Source organism: Theobroma cacao, chromosome 6 (genome assembly GCF_053813885.1).
Source record: "Theobroma cacao isolate CCN51 chromosome 6, ASM5381388v1, whole genome shotgun sequence".
Lineage (NCBI taxonomy): Eukaryota > Viridiplantae > Streptophyta > Magnoliopsida > Malvales > Malvaceae > Theobroma > Theobroma cacao.
In genome coordinates, this window is record NC_142644.1 from 5801810 (window position 1) to 5822009 (window position 20200).

At 31.5% G+C, this 20200-nt stretch overlaps 1 long non-coding RNA gene across 1 annotated transcript; it reads left to right on the top strand.

Moving 5' to 3' along the window:
* Nucleotides 1–1751: 1751 nt before the first annotated feature.
* On the top strand, nucleotides 1752–5422 carry LOC18595523 (uncharacterized). The gene is made up of 3 exons (XR_001928302.2): nucleotides 1752–1999; nucleotides 5006–5205; nucleotides 5284–5422. It is a non-coding gene; the product is annotated as an uncharacterized LOC18595523 (long non-coding RNA).
* The last annotated feature ends 14778 nt before the right edge of the window (nucleotides 5423–20200 follow it).

Here is a 20200-nt window from a genome sequence, read left to right on the forward strand (position 1 = left end):
GCTAGAAAATAATAATTTTGTTTTGATTAGCTTAAGTCAAGTTTAGGGTTTTATGAAAATTGATAAATTTAATTAGGTGATTAATCATATCTAACAAAAAAGAGAATGACGATAACTTTTTGTCAAACAGTTGGGTTACCAGACTTGCATATTATCATGAATTTTTAACATTACAATATGTTTCAATTTTAAAGTTGTATAATATTTTTTAATATATTAGATCAATTTTAAAGTTGTACAATTGAAGGGATTAACAATTCAGTGCAAGGAAACCCAAATGCTTAGAGAAGTTAATGAAGAGGCTGATTGGTTAGCTAAAGCTGGAATTAATAGGAAAGACAGATTGTTGTGTATATTGGGTTAGTAAGGTGTCAATTGAGTTGAGAAGTTTGTGTTTGTGTGGAAGTAAATCTTTTCTTAAGGAATGTATATAGTAGTTGATCTAAATTTGATCCTAATGTGATCGAGTTTAAAACAGTAAGGTTGCTGGAGGAGTGGTTGGGCTGAACAAGGCTTGGTGGTTTAGCTGAACATAATTTCTTCACTGATAGGAATCTGATCTACGTTGCTTTTGGATTTTTAAAGGGCATATCTTCTGTCGGATAGCAAGTGGTTCGAGTCTACAATTGGACAGCAAGTGTTCCGTACATAACTCAATTTGTCTTGTATGTGATTAAGCCTGGACGAATTGGTCGGGATTTTATATCACGATTTTGTGTATCAGTCAAGTTGGGTTTTGCAGTTCTTGACATTCAATATCATTAATTTTAATGTCTTTAGGATTTGGGGTGGTATTTACTTTTATTTTTTATTATTTTGGCATTTAAGAATAAAATTTACATATTTATAAAAAAAATATTAGATCTATTTGAAATAATATTATACGTATAATTTTAATGTTTTTAATTTTAAAATTATATAATATTATCTAATGTATTACATATATTTAAGATAATATTATAAGATATTATTTTAATATATTATTATTTTATATAAGTAGTTTTATAATATTATAAAATTTAATATTATTAACTAATTGAATAGTTAAGATTAAAATCTAATTATGATTATTAAATAATATCAATTTTATATTATAATAATGTTTAAAATTCTACTAAATTATTTTACTTTATGTTAATCATTTAATATTATTAAATTATATATATTAACTAACATAATTCAACATAACATTAATCAATGAAATTAATTAAAATATGATTAATTAATGTCTTATATAATTATAGTATTTAGCATTAAATTATTTATTATTTTATATTTAATATCATGTTTATATTATAATATTTAAAATTCTTACTAAATTATTCTATGTTATATTAAATCATTTAATATTATCAAATTATTTATATTAAATAATATAATTTAATATAACATTAATCAATATTATCATTATGTAATGAAATTTAATATTTTAAATACCATTAATTAATATCTTATATAATTATAGCATTTAGTATTAAATTATTTAGTATTTTATAGTTATATTATTTAATATTTTATTAATTTTAATACTATTATTTTAATGATATTAATTTATAATGTGATTAAATAACAACATTTAATAACAATATTAGGTTATATTTATAATATATATAAAAATAAGATAATTTATTAAGTTAATTGATCACACATGTCATTCTCAATTGAATTAATTTATTAAGAGTTTTTTTTTACCCTTCTTTATTTCCTAGTCTGAATTGGTTCCTTTCTTAGCCTTGGTTTTTGCTGTCTTAATTTTCTTCATCTCATTTGTTTTCTTCCCAAAGCATCGCATCATTACATCGAACAAAAAGCATCACACCTATTGTTAACCTCTCTTTTGCTAGTCAGCCAGCTACTGTTTCCTCCCTTGTCGCGTCGGACTCTTTCTCTTTCGTCGATGCCTCTTCTCTCTCTTCCCACTCTTTCCCTTGATGCTGACGCCAGCATTTGTTTCTCTTCTATCTGTGTCTTCCTTGCTCACTTTGGCTGAACAGTCAAGGTAAAAGATTAGCTTAATATTAGTGCTTTAGTTCTTTTTTTTTTTTGTCAATTTTATGACTTTGTTCTAAATTTATGTTTAATTTTTTTCTTTTTAATTGACTGATTTTCCCTATCAAGGATTTCTTGTGATAGGCAAGTTATAATTTTGCTTGGATTAGCTTTGTCTAATTATTTCAATTTCAATGTGAATCTTTTGCAACATTTTATAGTTTCATGTAAAAAGATAGTTTCAATTCTTTTCTTTGTTGTAAAGAAGAGTTGTCTTAAAGTATGAAAAAGAGAAGATAGGTGTTCTTTCTATTGCCTCTTTGATTTAAGCTTATTTGAATAGCTACTTTTTGATAGAAATTTGTTGTGTGCCATCAGGGATTCTGATGAAACAGTTTGCAAAAGAAAGCACTCATTTTGGAATGGGGTTTTACCTTTGATGCAATTAATGGTTGATGTTTACAGATGTTGCTAACATGGGATTGAAAATTCTTAGGTGATTGGCGAATTTTGGATGGTGTTTAATTAAACTGATTCTTAGTGGCTTTGATTAATGTTTTGTATTTATCTTTCTTTGGGTTGAAAGGGAAAGTTTGAGCTTGATATCCCTTTTTTAAAAGCGTGGTTGCCAATAGGCTATTGTCTTGGTCTTGGTCATCGTGAATATTTTGTTAAGGTAGATTTCTATTTAGAAGGAAGACAAAAAGCTTATAACCTTTTCAATATGTAAATAGCTCTGGAAAGTAACAAATTTCGAAGACAACTCCAATGAGTGTAAATTATTGTTCAACCTTTCTTTAGCTTCAAAATTAAAATCCCCAATTATGTGATACTCATGCACATAAATGAATGATGGAACCATTGATGCTCTCAGGTTGAAGATTATCAATCAGCTTAAAGCCAATGTTAGTCTCTTTCTTTTATCTTTTATGTCTTTATCTTGATACATAAGCATACAAGTTGCTGAATATTTTGTCTGGGTGTTTTTGTTTTGATGTAAAAATAGTTCATTGAATGATTTCCTGGGACAATGTCATTCAAATTTGTGATTTATCGTTAAGATTTTGCAAATTCAGTGATTGCTTTTTGTGCTTTTGAGTGTTAATGTGAAATTTTTGTTCTTTCCTGAATGCAATTATTATTTATCTGTGTGAACTCTTTGGGTATACATAGATTTTAGAGTCCCCTTGTAAATCCATTTAAGTCCATTGAGTCATGGTCTTTTAGTTTGCTGATGATGATTCTTTATTTTTACTAAGAGGAGAAAAGCTTCTTCTTTATGTTGGAACTGGATATGAAGTTATATATTTAGTGAAAATTCTATGAAAGTGTTACTCCTCTTTCCAATGGATATTGAGTTCACTACATGATGAAGGAATTGAATTTGGATTGGGGAGTAATTTTACTGAATTTTGGATTTTGTGGTGACTTGTTTATTATATTTATTGTTGTAACTCGCTGATATTTGCTGTGTATGTGCTTATCATTGAAAAGTTTTGGCTTTTTGAGTTGAAATTGTGGTTGATTTGGCAAAGATTTGTAGATTGTTTGAGCATAAGTAAAGGTTCGACGACTATTTTTAGTTTTGGTTGAATTTTTGTTTTTAACTAGTGGGATGATATTGGCCTAGTACTTAAAACTGTAATTTGATTCTCTCAAGATGTTTTATCTACAAATGAGTGTTTACTTCAAAATTTAATTAGTTGCTTTGTTGTAATTCTCTTTGTTTGTATTTAATTAGGTTTGTGTAGAAAAGACTAGCCCATATTCCTAACCTTTTTTTTTGGAAAAATGTCAGTTTTTGAATTGACATGCAATGAAAGTAGTTAGAAAAAATTAAACTAGAATAAATCAAATTTTTGTTGTTTCACTTAGTGGGTATTTTTAATCTTTAATATATCTGGATAATGTAATCTAACATACAACGAAAAAGGGAAAATGGGTAAAATGCGTCTTACTTGGAACGGTGCATACTAAATCTTGGGCTGTAATTTTTCAAAATTTGTATGAATTAAGTAAATATTAGATGTAATTAATATTGAATACTTGTAATGGCCTCTTGGCTAAGATCAGATAAATTCCTGGAACGTGTAGGAGAATATGCTTTTTCTGCATTGGCTAGATTTTGGAGATTGTTTAAGTTTATTTCTCTTTGCAATTGATATTGTGACATGTTAGTTAATAGCTTTTATCTATTGAATTGTTTAGATTTAGGTCTATTATTCTATATTTTCTCTTGGTCAGTTTCAGCTAGTTACTAATTATCCATATAATTAACCATTTCATTTCTTTTTTACATACGTTTGCTTTTCCATCATAATGTAAAGCTTTTTGTAAGTGTTGTAAAGGGGCTCTCATGTGCATCATGTTAAGCTTGAGGATATATCTTCCATGCAAGAACTGTATTTGTCAAAGGCAAATTATTTCATTTCCATTTGATTTTTGGAATAATTTATATTTCTTTGGATTACAATGGAAAGAATATTCCATGATCATCCTATTGCCCTTTATAAAACTGATGCAAACACTACTGTTAAGCATATTGGAATAACTTCAAAATGGAAAACTTTCAAGGTAGTTGCACTACTTCTTCTGCCTCACTTATTTCAATAAAACTCAAATTGTGTGATGTAAATGATATCTAACATTTGGTATTATATTTTACAATAACAACTTGCAACCATTGCACTAATATATAAACATGACTATAAGATCTAGACTTATGTGGTGAGCCATGTCTTAGCTTTGGTTAATTAAGGAAAGATGTTTCTAAACCTAGGCCAATTACACCTTTGTAGTATGTGATAGCTCTTTTGTTGTTCCTCCTAATTATAGTCTTCAGTCTAGAGTTAGGTGTTGCATCTCAGATATTCTTATTTTGTAGAAACACTTAGACATTGATGCATTAAACTGTAGAAGATAGAACAAGTTATATTTTCTGCATTTTTCTAACTACACCATCTTTCTCACTCTGATATCAAATATTAATAGTGTGCAATCTCAACATTTTTTGCAGTGAAGATGGTTGCTAGATTCCTTAGTTATTAGTTTAAAAAGGATAGCTAATGATGGGGAATTTCTTTTGGCAAGATAATGAGAACTTTGTGGATGATGGTATTCAAATAGAACCTTTTCAATCTGAACAAAGAAAGAGAAGAAGGATACTTTATTGTAGATGGGAACTTTGTTGAATATCGCAATGACAATGAAATCAAGGTAAATTATCTTATTGACTTGAAGCTTCTAAATTATTATATCAAAACTTCTATTTACAACCACATGGATTTATTGCAGGATGTGTGGCTTGATAATGTTGAAGTTGATACAAAATATATAGGAAAAACATCTGCAACAACAAACAATGAAGATAATAATGAAGTTGGGACACAAGATCTTTCCTTTCAAGACATTGGGATAATGAAAAGACGTATTGTTGATGTGCTCAAGCCTGGAGAAACAGTAATATTACATGATGATAGTTATTCTGTCTAAAAGAAAAAAAAATTCTTTGGTAAAAGGAATAATTGTGTTACATATTTGTTCCAAAATTTGCATTATGCTTTGATTTTCATGATACGAGTATACTTAGTTTATATTAGATTTTGATATATTTGCTGAACATGGATCTTATGCGCTTTATTTTTTTTCATTATTTACTTATTTTCGTTGTAATGATGATTACTCTTGACATCCATATTGATTCTAGTGAGGTGCTCATCAATTTTGAAACTAAATTGCATTTTCTAAAATGCTCACGTAAGGCATAAATTCTACTAACTTACTAAGATGTCAAGTTGTGTAGATAGTTTCTTCTAGATATTTTTTCTTTGTTTGATCAAACTTCAAAGTCACAATTGCTTTACAATGTGAGATGTAGAGGTTTTCACACTATCATTTTCAGTTTTAAGCTTTATCCCCTATGTACCAGATATTAAATTTTTTGTGATTAGGTAATTAAACAGATTATAAGGGCACAGTTTAAAGCTAATTTTAATTTATCTTGACAAGTCATGCAAGCTTTGAGAAGGTCGAAAGGAACTTCAAATAACAGAAAGGAGAAAATGTTAGTTGAGACAAAGCATGTATTTGACCAACTAACTGAGGATGCCATGAAGTTGATGGAGAATGGTGACTATAGTTTAGCAAATGGATTCTCCCTAAAATAGGTCATCTTAAGGTAGATCACAATATGTAAAATGAAATTTCCTTTTATTGTTCATTACACTAACATTTATTACAAATTGTGTGCAGAATTAAAAAGTTAATACAATTCACAAAACTTGACAAGAAAGGGATTTTAAGAACAAGATACTAACTAACAATGTTCAATAGCTTCTGATATTTCTAGAAGGTCAACTTCTTTTTTATACATATTCAAATATAAAAAATAACAAGATTGATGGCTGATTTGTATACCTAAGAAACAACATTTATTAAATGTTATCATTAAATTTTTTAGAATTCTTTGATTTGCTTTTATTTATTTCAGTAAAAAATACTTGAAAACAATAATTTTCAACTTTTAATACCTAGAGGATAGATTCATTTAATATTTATTAATTGTAATTTAATATTATTTACAACTATCTCCTATTATTCTGCATGAATCTGAATCCATACTATTTAGACATTTCTTTGATACATAAATGTTTAAATTCTAATAAATATCAATCCAATTCATTGAACAAAATAAAAAAGGTCAAGAAGGCCTACTCATTTCTCAATATACATAGCACATAGTTATCATTGAATAAACAAATACACAAAATTTGATAACCTTTATCCATTCATTTTATATATAAACGACAGATACTACTAGAAATTATTAACTATTTTATATTGATAGGATTTTTATATTATACTGTTGCGTTACATTCTACAACTGTTTATCTTAATCTACTAACAATACAGATTACATACTATCTGATTTCTTAATATTTTACTATATATTTAACAATATTTGTATAATCAACTTATTGTAAAAATGATTTACTTCATGGTTTCAATATTTAACTTTTTTGCCCTACATCATTTGTTCTTACTGTATTTACATTATGCATTGGTAAATTAAACTTATTAAAGTTTGCTACAATAGGTAGAAATGGACCAACAATATCTAAGTGACTTAGAATTGTACAAACCACCAAAACTAGTGAAAAGCGAAGGTCATATGAATCTGGTAGTCAATAATAACACCGGATAATCCACAAACACTTCTAAGCTTTGATTTCATAATTGCTGATATCAAGGTAACTTATTAAAAATCAAAACCTTTACTTAAATGTTTCTTACAATATACTTTTTAAAATATACTAAAATACAACTTTATTGCATTTATTTCTAATAGAAAAATGTTGTTGGCTCCATTAGTTTTTGATGATAATAAAACATTTCCATTCATTTGTGTCTAATAACTTTACTTGAGCGTACAGGAAAATTAATGTATGAAATTAATAAATCAATCTTTCAAAGGGTATATTAAAAGAAAAAGAGAGATAAAAATAATCAGACATGACTGCTTAACAAGGAAGAAGCTCATTAGTTGAATAAGGAAGAAGCTCATTAGTTGAATAAGGAAGAATGTTGGTTGGTCAAGATTCAAATTGGAGAAATGGCGGGCTGAAGAATATTGACAAACAAAACCAACTTAGTCAACTAAGTGCACACTGCCAAAACTACCAAAGACAGGGAACAGAAAACAGAGACGACTTAGTCGACTAAGACATCAGTCAGTCGACTAAAAACATTTGCCTACAAGTTTGAAATCTGTACTAAAAGACAGAGTAACGGCTAGAACCGACTCCTAATTGTCTCTAACGGTTAGAAAACTATCAAACTCCTATTAGAGATGTTTCTCCAAGTATAAAAAGGTCTCCCAACAGTTAGAAATTAGTTTTTAGAAGTGTTAAAGAGATTTGAGTCACATAAGAGTTAAAAAACTAGAAAATCTCTCTTGTACCTTGTTGCACCTAAATGACTATTCTTTGTACTTGTATTCTGCACTCAACCTTGTACCATTTAGATCAACTTGTGATCATATGTACTTTCTTTTACTTATCTTCTTGTATTCTTAGAGTGAGGGATTCACTCTAAGTGGTTGTTTCAAGCAAGGTTTGCTTGAAAGTGTTAAGGTTCTAACTTAACCTTGAAAAGTTAGGTGTTGGGTTTTAGTTTAGCTTGTGAAAAACTAGTGTAAAAGGTTTTGGTTGAGTCTGCTAAAAGCCACTGTAAATCTTGGTGAAAGCTTGTGAATTTCACCAGTTCTTAGTGGATGTGTTGGGAAAATCCTTGATTGGATAATCAAGATAGTGGATGTAGGTCTTGGACTGAACCACTCTAAATTCTGCTGTCTCTTATTTGCTCTATTTTGTTTCATTTTCTTTCCTTCATTTGTCTTGCCCTTATCTAGACTTTGAGACAATATTTGAAAGAGCCAAATTATGCTATTCAACCCCCTTCTAGCACATATTATTGGGACCAACAAGTGGTATCAGAGATAGTTCCTTGTTATTAAGGTTTAACATCTTTTGGGAGGATCCAAATGGCTCAACAAAAATCCATAGTTGTCGAGGGACAATCAACAAACAGACCACCTCTGTTTGATGGCTCTAACTATCTTTATTGGAGCACTAGGATGTCAATTTATATTAGAGCTATGGATTATGAAATGTGGAATGCCATAACTGATGGACCCTTTATTCCTTCAACGTTGAATATAGTTACAAATGAGTTGATGCCAAATCCAAGGTCTAAATGGACCGAGACTGAAACTAAGAAAGTCCAAACAAATTTTAAGGCTATCAATACATTGCATTGTGCCTTGACCCCAACTGAATTCAACAAAGTCTCAAGTTGTACAACAGCTAAGCAGGTGCGGGACAAACTTAGAGTAATCCATGAAGGGATTTCACAAGTCGAGGAGTCCAAAATTACCCTTTTGATACCTAACTATGAAATGTTCAAAATGGAGCCTGGTGAAGACATCACCAGCATGCTAGATAGATTTACAAACATTATAAATAAATTGAGTCAGCTAGGCAAACTAATACCCGAGTATGAAATAGTTAAAAGACTTCTTAAAAGTCTACCAAAAAACTGGAAGCCTAAAGTGACTACAATCCGAGATGCCAAGGACCTAAACGTTATTACCTTAGATGAGATTTGCGGTTCTCTCCTTACTTATGAGCTGAAGCTTAAAGAAGAAGAAGAAGAAGATAGAAGGGAAGTAAAGGAAAAAAAAAGAGTATTGCACTGAAAGCCAGCATCCTTGAAGAAGAGCTGGAAGAGCTATCATGTGATGATGATGAAGAGTTAGCTCTGGTTGCAAGAAAATTCAGAAAGCTTAAAGAGGAAGAAGAAGAAGATAGGAGGGAAGCAAAGGAAAAGAAAAAGAGCATTGCACTAAAAGCCAACATCCTTAAAGAAAAGCTGGAAGAGCTATCATGTGATGATGATAAAGAGTTAGCTCTGGTTGCAAGAAAATTCAGAAAGCTTATGGGAAGAAGAAATCAAAGACTAGCTAGAAAAGGGTTTAGAAAAGATCAAGGTGCTTCATGGAAGATCAGAAACAAAAATGATTCCAACAAAAAAGAAGAGTTGATTTGCTACAAGTGCAAGAAAACTGGTCACTTCAAGTTCGAATGTCTATTGCTAAAAAACGAGACTCCAAAGAAAAATAAGAAATCTAAGAAAGCAATGGTGGTAGCTGCATGGTTGGATAGTGACACATCAAGCTCTGAAGCTAAAGGTGAAAAATCGAAGGAAAGAGCAAACCTCTGTCTGATGGCACAAGATGATAAAATCGAGGTATCCTTATCCCCTTGTGATATTTCCATGGATGATTTACAAGAAGAGTATGATAGCTTTTATGATGAATTTGAAAACTTTTTTCAAAATATAAGATTCTAAAGAAAAAGGCTACATCTCTTGAAAATGATTTGGAAAAAGTGAGACAAGAGTTCAATTCTATTTTTGAGCAAAGAAATTTTCTGCAAGTTGAGTTAGAACACTCAAAAACAGATTTTGAGGTTTTAAAGCTAGAGTTGGAAAATAAATCAGAAGCTTTACAAAAAACGTTTGATGATAACGCAGCTCTCAAATCTTCAAAAAGAAATGCATACCACAAGAAGAATTCTGCCTATGCATCATCTAAATGTTATTATTGTGGAAAACATTGACATATATCATATGACTGCTTTGAAAGAAGTAATCTGCAAAAAGTTAGAAAAATTTAGGTCCCTAAAGGATCCTATATTGCAACTAACTCTCAAGGACTCATCAAAGTATGGGTACCTATAAAGAAAAATTGAAATTTTGGTTTGTAGGTTGAGCTGCACTTAAAGGAGACATGTTCAAGAGCTCAACTCAAGAAGAAGCAGCCTTAGTACATGGACAGTGGCTGCTCACGACATATGACTGGAGATAAAATGTTATTTGCTTAGCTGGACAAAAGAAAGAGAGGTACCGTATCCTTTGGTGATGATTCAGAAGGTAGAATTTATGGGATAGGTACGGTTGGTAAGAACTCTCAAACTCAAATTAGTCATGTGTTGTTAGTTAAGGGCTTAAAGCATAATTTATTGAGTATTAGTCAATTATGTGACAAAGGATTTATAATATGTTTTGATTCAAATAAGTGTGAAGTAATAGACATAGGTACAAACAATGTGTCATTTATAGGAAAGAGATTTAAGAATATGTATGTTTTTTTTCTTGAGGATCTTGAACTAAATAGTGAAATATGCCTTGTTGCAAATGCTAAAAATGACAGCTGGTTATGGCATAGGAGATTAGGACATGTAAGCTTGCATACTACGTCAAAATTGATTAGAAAGAACTTAGTTGTTGGGTTGCCGAATTTAAAACTTGAAAATGATAAAATATGCGATGCTTGCTGACTAGGAAAACAAGTTAGAACATCCTTCAAGACTAAGAAGATTGTGTCAACATCTAGACCTCTTGAATTATTACACATTGATCTATTTGGTCTAATAAGAACAACTAGTCTAAGAGGAAAATCTTATGGCTTTGTAATAATTGATGACTATTCTAGATATACTTAGGTTTATTTTCTTGCTCATAAGAATGATGCTATATCAGCTTTTATAAGTCATTGTAGGAAAGTAGAAAATGAAAAAGGACTAGCCATAGTTAGCATAAGGAGTGATCATGGAGGAGAATTTGAAAGTGATGAATTTGAGGAATTTTGCAATGAAAAGGGGTTGGATCACAATTTCTCTACACCTAGAACACCCCAGCAAAATGGAGTTGTAGAAAGGAAAAACCGAACCTTAAAAGAAATGGCTAGAACTATGCTATGTGAGAATAACCTACCAAAATATTTTTGGGCTGAGGCAGTGAACACAATAGCTTATATACTTAATAGAGTCTCAATAAGACCCATGATATCTAAGACACCATATGAACTTTACAAGGGTAGGAAATCAAATATTTCTCACCTTAGGAGCTTTGGTTGTAAATGTTTTGTATTGAACAATGAAAAACAGCCCATAGAAAAGTTTGATGTAAAAAGTGATGAGGCAATATTTTTAGGATATGCATTAAACTCTAAGGCTTATAGAGTTTTCAACAAAAGGACTCTAAATGTTGAAGAATCAATCCATGTGATTTTTGATGAGTCAATTGATTTGTAAAAGGAAATACATGTTGATGATGATGATGTAGAAATCTTAGAAAAACAAATGGAAGAAATAAGCCTAGAGAACAATAAGAATAATGAAGAAAGCTCACCTAAAAGAGAAAATAAAACTCCACCTTTAGAAGATTTACAAAGAACAGAAGATCAGCATAGTGATCTTCTAAGAAGTTAGAGATTTGTAAGAGACCATCCATAAGAGTAAATCATAGGTGATATTTCTCAAGGAGTTAGAACTAGGAGAGCAACAAGAGAAACTTGTGAATTTTCAGTATTCATATCACAAATTGAACCTAAAAGTTTTGAAGTAGTTGAAAATGAGAAAAGTTGGATAATGGCCATGCAAAAGGAACTTGACCAATTCACAAGAAACCGTGTATGGTCATTGGTACCTAGACCTTCAAATCACCCTATTGTTGGCACAAAATGTGTGTTTAGAAATAAGGTAGATGAGCAAGGAAATGTAGTTAGAAATAAAGCTAGGTTAATAGCCCAAGGATATAATCAAGAGGAAGGAATAGACTATGATGAAACCTTTGCACTAGTTACTAGAATTGAAGCCATAAGGTTGTTGTTAGCTTTTGCATGCTTCATGAATTTCAAATTGTACCAAATGGATGTAAAAAGTGCATTTTTAAATGGATTCATTCAAGAGGAAGTATATGTTGAACAACCACTAGGTTTTGAAGATTTTGAAAAACCAGATCATGTTTTCAAACTCCACAAAGCCTTGTATGGATTGAAACAAGCTCCTAGAGCTTGGTATGAAAGGCTTTCAAAATTTCTGGTTCAAAAAGGTTATGATAGAAGTAGCATTGATACTACATTATTTATTAAAAGATGTTAAAATGATTTAATTGTTGTGCAAATATATGTGGATGACATTATATTTGGTGCAACTAATGAGGCTTTATGCAAAAACTTTGCTAAAAAAATGTAAGGTGAATTTGAGATGAGCATGATGGGAGAGTTGAAGTACTTTCTTGGTCTTCAAATTAAACAAAGTGAGGAAGGAATCTTCATCAACCAAGAAAGGTACACTCAAGATATGCCTAAAAAGTTTGATATGCTAAAGCTGAAACCAATCTCCAAACCAATGAGTCCATCCACAAGACTTGATCTTAATAAAAAAGGAAAGAATGTAGATAAAAAACTGTATAGAGGTATGATCGGTTCACTACTTTACTTAATAGCAAACAGACCAGATATTCAGTTTAGTGTGTGTTTGTGTGCTAGATTTCAGTCTCAACCTAAGAATCACACCTAATAACTGTTAAGAGAATTTTTAGATACCTCTTAGAAACTCAAACTTTAGGATTATGGTATTCTAAAGAATCATCTTTTGATCTTGTAAGCTATTCGGATGCAGACTTTGCAAGAAGCAAAACTGATAGAAAAAGTACTAGTGGGACATGCCAATTTCTAAGAAATTTGCTTGTATCTTGGTCAAGTAAGAAACAAAATTCTGTAGCACTTTCAACAACTGAAGCAGAGTATATTTCTTTAGGTAGTTGTTGTGCTCAGATTTTGTGGATCAAACAACAATTGAGAGATTTTGGAATTAAAGTTCATAATGTACCAATCTTCTATGACAACACAAGTGCAATCAATATATCTAAAAAATCTGTGCAGTATTTAAGGACAAAGCACATTGAGATTAGACACCATTTTGTTAGAGACCATGTAGTGAAAAATGACATTAAAATTGAATTTGTGAATACTTTGCATCAACTAGCTAGTATTTTTATTAAACTACTGAATGAAGATAGATTCTGTGAAATTAGAAGAAATCTAGGTATGGTTAGTCAGCAGAAATTGTGAGAAAATCTTTGGCTCATGGACATGAAACATAATGCATTTAGTCGACTAAGATGAATCTTAGTCAACTAAGAGTGTTCTTGTAGCATTGAATAATAAGACTCAATGAATAAAATAAGGAAGGAATAAAATAATATAAAGAATGTGTGTATCGGGTAATAAGGAAAGAAGAAATATTGCCTAAAATGAATAACCAAAATTTAGAGGGAGTTTTAAAATTTTGAGCAAATAGAATAGGGCAATATTTAAGGGGGAGGTGGACGGTTCTTCTAGGAATTAACTACTGAAAACTTCTCTTTGTCTCTCCCTTGAAACCCGAGCCTTTGAAACTGAAACCCATCTCTTCACATTTTCCTCTGAAATCGATTCAAACCCTTGCCATTTAGACAAAACCCCAATTAGAAAAATTCTTGGTTCAAAATGAGTAAAACCTCACAGAGTAAAGAAATCATTGAAAAGAAGAAAGGAAAAAGGTCATTGGAAGAAGGGCTTGAAGCAGAAATACTGAAGAAGAAATAGAAAACTGTGTCTGCTTCATTGAAAGAGATATATGAGAAACTAAAAGAAAAGAAGTAGAAAACAGAAAGAAGAAGGACAAGGAATCCATACTCAAGAAAGGTACTAGCTTTTCTTCTTCTAAGTTTAGAAATAAAATGCATGAACTGAGGTTCAGAAAAATTTAGAATGCACCTATTACTTTTGGAAAATATATTGACTGGAAGAGTTTTGATGAGAATTTAGAAATTCAGACTAGTTTATCCAACTATTTTGATGAACTGAAACTGAAAGAATATAACACTTTTAAGAATAGATCCTACAGTGCAAGTCTGGTAAAGGAGTTCTATTCCAGCATTGCTTTAAGAGAAAAAGAATTAGAGGATTTTGACGACTATGTCGAAAATGGTCTGAATGTGTATTTGAATGGGAAAGAATTTTTTGTCACTACTGATGATTTAGGTAGCTTACTGAAAATTGAGTGTGAAGAAGGAGAGTATGAGTTCCCAGAGAAATATGATCCCTCATCATTATGGGAAATCATCACTAGGAGGAAGGAAAAGTATTCTTTAAAGAGCAATTTTGGTCTGATAATCAGCCCTCAGATAAGGATTCTGCACTACTTTGTAACAGTAAACATCCAGGGCAGAAGTGAAAGTTTAAGTTACATTAGCCTTCAAGATCTTTGGCTGATGGAACATGCCTTTAATAGGGTTGCTCTGAATGTAGGCAGATTTATGATTGAAAAGATGAGAAGTGCATGCAAACTTGAAAAAATCAATCTACCTTAAGGAAATTTGATTACATCCTTAGTGCAAAAGAAGGGTGTCTGAGCAAAAAGATATGAATTTGATATGGTGAAGAATAGAGACTAGGCTATCTACTTGGGTAGTCTAACTAAAATGGGTTACAAGCTGGATGGTGAAAAATTTACTAAAACACCCAAGGTCTCTACAATTTCAGCACCAACTGAGGCACCATCATCTCAATTTTCTAGTGAAATGATTTTTAATCTATTGATAAGGATAAATGGAAAGCTCATTGATCAAGGAGCTAGATTACAGGAAATTGAAGAGAAAATTGCTGAACTGGAGAATGAACTGAAAGGAAAAGAAAAACCATCAGAACTAACTACTACAGATTCCTCTGAAACACCAAGTGCTTCACCAGCACAGCAAGGTGCTGGAAGTTCATGCTTGCAAGCAGAAGGGTCTGATTCTCATGGTGTAAGTTATGGTGTTCCAGTTGAAGGTCATGAGCCAGAAGAGGAACAACCAAGAAAATCACCTTCACCTGAGTTACAAGATAAGGATGAATCTGATCAAGATACCGAAGTGATTGCATCTGAGCAAGAAAATACCCCCACTAAGCCTCAGCCTCAACTAGAACCTCAACCATCTCCTCCACACTCTGAAGAGGTTTCAATCATGAGTTTGTTCCAACAAATGGTTCAGGAAGAACAAGTTGAGAAAGGGATAGTTAAGGAAAAAACACAGAAAACAGCTTCTCCACAGTTCCTAAAGTAAAAGTAAAATCTGGGAAAGAGAAGCACAAAGTCACTATACCATCACAAGAGAAGGAAGCCACTACAGCACCACTGATGAGGAAGAAAACTATGGCCACAAAGACAACATTTCTCAAGAGAAGAAAGTCTTCTTGATTGGTCGAGAAATCTAAACTAGCTCCAGTCTATTATCCTCAGCATCTAGTCAATGTCTCTAACAAATCCTCACCAGAACCTTCCCCTAAAAAATCATCACCTCTAAGAGAACCCTCTCATTTTCTTCTGAATCCTTTTTATGGCACTAAATCTTCACCCTCTAACACCTCAGATGACTAGAAACCCCTTGATTTGATGTTGACAAAAAAAGGGCGTAGAATGGCAGAACCAGGGTTGCAGGAACTAGAGTAGAATGGCAGGAACTAGGGAAGCAAGAACCTGAGAATTAATTAAAAAAAATGTTAGGATAGAGGTACCAGGAATTATCAGAAATGAACAAGGGGCGTTTTAAGAATATTAACCGTTGTTTTTGTTTTCCTGCTAGTTATGCCATGATGGCTCTTGAACACTTAGTTTTAATTTTGTTATCTATATGGTTGTTTAACAAATGGATGCTAATATGATTATGATGTTTAACTATTAAAAATTGAAGTTTGCTGATATTTTGCTATCCTTGGTATTTTTACTGTTGTTGACGAAATCTGCTGCTGCATTAATATTGAATTATATGCTAACAATTAATTTCTGTGAATAATTGTTATGTGTGAATAGATATAGATGCTGTGTATAATGTATCATTTGAAACATAAATGATGAAGACAAAATCTGATATAAATTAATTGTTGACCGCTGCTGGAACTTTGTTAAAAATCTATCAACACTTACTGTTGAAAGTTTAATGACAATTTGTTAATACTTACTTGCTGCAAATCACTCTATCTTGCTGCACATATATATACTCTAAATATACAATGTCATTTTCTGTATAACAAGAATAAAATTTGCTGGAATAAAGTAAGCAAAATATGCACACACTATGGGAGAGTATATGCTTAGGGAGATCAATCTTCATTTTCTACAGAAACTAAAATGAGTAAAAAGACACTATGCTGTTAATCAAGGAATGTTTTGTCATCATCAAAAAGGGGGAGATTGTTGGCTCCATTAGTTTTTAATGATAATAAAACATTCCCATTCATTTGTGTCTAATACTTTTACTTGAGTGTGCAGAAAAATTAATGTATGAAATTAATAAATCAATCTTTCAAAGGGTATATCAAAAGAAAAAGGGAGATAAAAATAATAAGACATGACTGCTTAACAAGGAAGAAACTCATTAGTTAAATAAGAAAGAATGTTGGTTGGCCAAGATTCAAATTGGAAAAATGGTGGGCTGAAGAATATTGAGAAATAGAACCAACTTAGTCAACCAAGAAATGGGTTAGTCGACTAAGTGCACACTGCCAGAACTACCAAAGACAGGGAGCAGAAAATAGAGACGACTTAGTCGACTAAGACATCAGTTAGTCGACTAAGTGCAAGTTTGAAATTTGCACTAAAAGACAAAGTAACGGCTAGAACCGACTCCCAAATGTCTCCAACAGCTAGAAATGTCACTACCCGAAACTCTGCATCGAGCCCGTGACAACCGCCGTGAGGCCTCGACAAACATTTTTCACCTTGAATGTCGATCGAAACCTCGCAAGGCTCTCGTATTAGCTTTCGCACTTCCCCGGTGAGTAATAGTAATCAAATATCAAAATTCGAAGGATTACAAATCATTTCCAAATCAGAACATAACATATTGTTTTCTGGCTCACAAGGGCATTTTCGTCATTTTTTTTCAAAAATCTCAAAACTTGCTAAAAATGTAGTAGGTAAGTAGAAAATATATATTTAATGATTTAAAAACAAATTAAGTATCTAAAACGTTCATTTGACGTGAAAATTTGACCATTTGAATATAATAAAAATATTCAATAAAATAAACTATTTTCTTGTAAAATAATTTTCATAAAACTATCGGTACATAATTCTTATAGCGTCAAAGTTAATTATATTCATATATACTATAAAGCAAATAACCAAAGCATAAAATTTCTTTTATAGTGACACGTGGGTCCACATCTATACAAAATGCATCGAAAGCTGAAAACCTACAACTTTTACCGATTCGAGTCCAAATGAAGATCCTTGTCAAAGTCAGCTAACTATGGAATTCCCCAAGCCTGAAATGTGAGGAAATGAGGGTGGTGAGATTATAAAATCCTAGTGAGTAAACAGATACCATCTAAACTATCTAAAGTCTAGTAAATGGAGACAATTGAAATAAGTCATCATACTGTAATTTCATTACCTTTTCACTCATTTCAACCAAATAAAATCAATCCATATAAATCGAGTAATCAACTTGGCTTATGAATTTCTTAAAACTTTGGCTCATGCCAAAACTCATACTCGGTGATACCTTACGTAGGGCATCCAACCGAGTCCGCCAAGGCTGTTAAAATTTTTGTATACACTTAAAATATATTTTTAGTTTGAGAAAAATACAGTCGTTCCTTGGCGTTGGCTGAATTCCCTTTCACGTGGTGGTTTAGCGTAAAGTGAACTCTAAGCTTTACCCCAAGAGATACCCTACACGCCTCTCCGTTTGGGGTAAGAATATATTGGAGTTTACCGTGCCTCTCTAATAAGCTGGTCCACGGAACCCCCTATGCAGTGAATAATTAATATATAATCCATCAATCAATAAAATTCATTCTAGCATGACATGACAATTTATCGCAACCTAGCCTCTCAAGGCTGAATACACAATATACATAATTCTAACACCAAAATTAGTTTACCCATTCATGCTCATTTATTGTCATAAGCCATTCAATTCAAAACCATAAATTTGCAACACAAGCAGACAGTCTCCAATTACTCTATTTCAAAACCAGTATTCAATTTTTCAGAAAATTTATAAAATCATTTTATAAAATCACAATTTCTCCTAAAACATAGTAATTTACCATTTAAACCCATTTTCCATAAAATCACACAATTGTATAAAACTACTCTAGATAACTAAGACGATAATAAGTTCATTCACAGTTTTAGGAGTCGATGTACTCATAATCCCAGTCTCCAAGCACAATCTCTGTACTTTTACTAGTGTACTTTGCTCACCACCTATCCACAATGTACAATACATAATTCACCACATCAATGCTTGACCATTATAAAATCAATTTAGGCTTGGTATATATGCATGATATGATATACAACTTATCAGATTACCGCTTAAATGCGGTGCTGACCTAATTCAGCCTATTATCTCCAATTTAACTCCAAATCAATTCTTCTCACTTTCTACACTCCAATTATACCTAAATTACCTTAATGACTGTGAATGAGATTCAATTTATCAGTCTCGATAGTAAATTACGAAAATACCCTTAGTGGGTAAAAATTCGTATTTTTGCTCTGAAAATTCCCATTATTTTTCTAGGCTCATAATTCATCATTTCTTAACCAATTCTCCTAGAATGAAAATCAAATTCATCCTCACTCAACACATGGTAAATTCGGCCATTAAGGGTTGTGGGAGAAAATAAATTCTTTCCTTGTTGTTTTGTTTCTAAATATGCTAAACTAACTTAAAACACTAACATAACTTAAAATCAAATTAATCTAATAACTTTCTCTCTCCTAACCCATTTTTCAGAATTGAATTCATCATAATAACTCAATATTCAACCATGAAAATCAAGAACAAAAGCATGGGTAAGCTAGGTATCAAGGAGAACTAAAGAAATTCTAACTTACCTAGCTTGTTTCCTTAATTTCTTCACTTTTTCTTTGAATTTTCACCTAGGTTTTCTTGTTTTTCCCTTTGTTCTTCCTCTCTTTCTCTCTCTTCCTTGCTTGGCCGGCCATATGAAGAAAATGGGCTGATTTATGCCTTTTTATAAAGAAACAATAAAATAATAAAGGTATGACACATGGCATTTTCTTATTGGTCCATTTTTAAAATTTTAAAATTTTAATCCTTTTTATCTCCACCACACAATTAGTCAATGGTCAAAATGAGGATAAAGGAAGACCATGTGCTGGAAAAATATCCTGGTGGTGGAAAATTACAATTTTGCCCCTGGGGTGACAAAATTACCATTTTACCCTTTTACTCCAAATTATATCGAACTTAAAATTTTTCACTTATAAACCTCAAATCTTACTCCAATAAGTCAAATTATACTCCAATAAGTCAAATGGGGCCAAAAAAAATCTTTTCTAAAATTTCCATTTTGTCCCCAAGTGGCAAATGACCATTTTACCCATGGATAGCGAAAATTTCGGTTTGACTCCAAATTGATCTTCGAACTCCGAATCACCATATTAAACCATTCGGGGACTTTAAAATTCTTAATTTCATCGTGAATTCTCTATTTGATCTAGTTCGAGGCTTAAATCAACTTTGTTGTACGTCTAGGTACAATACCGACTTTTTGTAAATTTTTCGAGACTCTCTTAGCATGTAAACATGTTATCCATCACATCTATGTCATGACAAATATTTTATAGAGTCGGGCTTGTCATCTTCTCCCCCACTTGGATCAACCATATGATCCTTCTTCATGACTGATTTCGATATCCAACTAAATATTAATATTTTAATATTATTTTATTAATAAAATATTATTTTATTTTAAAAATTTTATCTTGTCTCCTTGGTACCCAAAATACTTTATTATGCC